This window comes from Cryptomeria japonica, chromosome 8 (assembly GCF_030272615.1).
Source record: "Cryptomeria japonica chromosome 8, Sugi_1.0, whole genome shotgun sequence".
Classification (NCBI taxonomy): Eukaryota; Viridiplantae; Streptophyta; class Pinopsida; order Cupressales; family Cupressaceae; genus Cryptomeria; species Cryptomeria japonica.
In genome coordinates this window covers 458,213,785-458,214,324 of record NC_081412.1, presented here as the reverse complement: position 1 = coordinate 458,214,324, position 540 = coordinate 458,213,785, and the positions used below count along the sequence as shown (strand labels likewise).

The window sequence follows — 540 nt, the reverse complement described above, 5'->3', positions numbered from 1 at the left end:
CATGAATCCTGTACAAAATATTCACTATTTTCTCAAATATTATTATCAAACTCCATTCAAGGACAAAAACATCATAAGAAAGTTATTACCTTGCACTTTACAACGCTATGCAAATGACCATACCTCGTTGAAGAAACTAACTCGTACAACATTTCAATTGTGTTTAAGTTAACAAAAACAAAGAATTCTCCCATTTCGTTTTTTCAACATCAAATAACATCAAAGATGAGTGTAGTGCGGTGAGCGTGGATCAAACACGCGACCTTCAGATCTTCAGTCTGACGCTCTCCCAACTGAGCTATCCCCGCATTCTTAGCCGTATCTTTCAATTTATTTTAAACCAAAGAAATACATTATTAAAGATAATAATAAACTGCAATAACGAGTGTTTTGTAAAAGAAGACAAAAAGTGGCATTTGTAAGGGATTTGAATTGAATTGTATTCCACTTGCAGTCTTTATTTCCTATGCTTTTGCAGTTTGCTTTGAGATTTAGTCCCACATTTGTTTCCTTGCGTAGAGCCATGTAAATGGACATGCT

At 34.4% G+C, this 540-nt stretch overlaps 1 non-coding gene across 1 annotated transcript; it reads right to left on the bottom strand.

Annotated features, from left to right (window-relative positions):
* Positions 1–235: 235 nt before the first annotated feature.
* Positions 236–308, bottom strand: TRNAF-GAA (transfer RNA phenylalanine (anticodon GAA)). Its single transcript has one exon. It is a non-coding gene; the product is annotated as a tRNA-Phe (tRNA).
* Between the last annotated feature and the right edge of the window lie 232 nt (positions 309–540).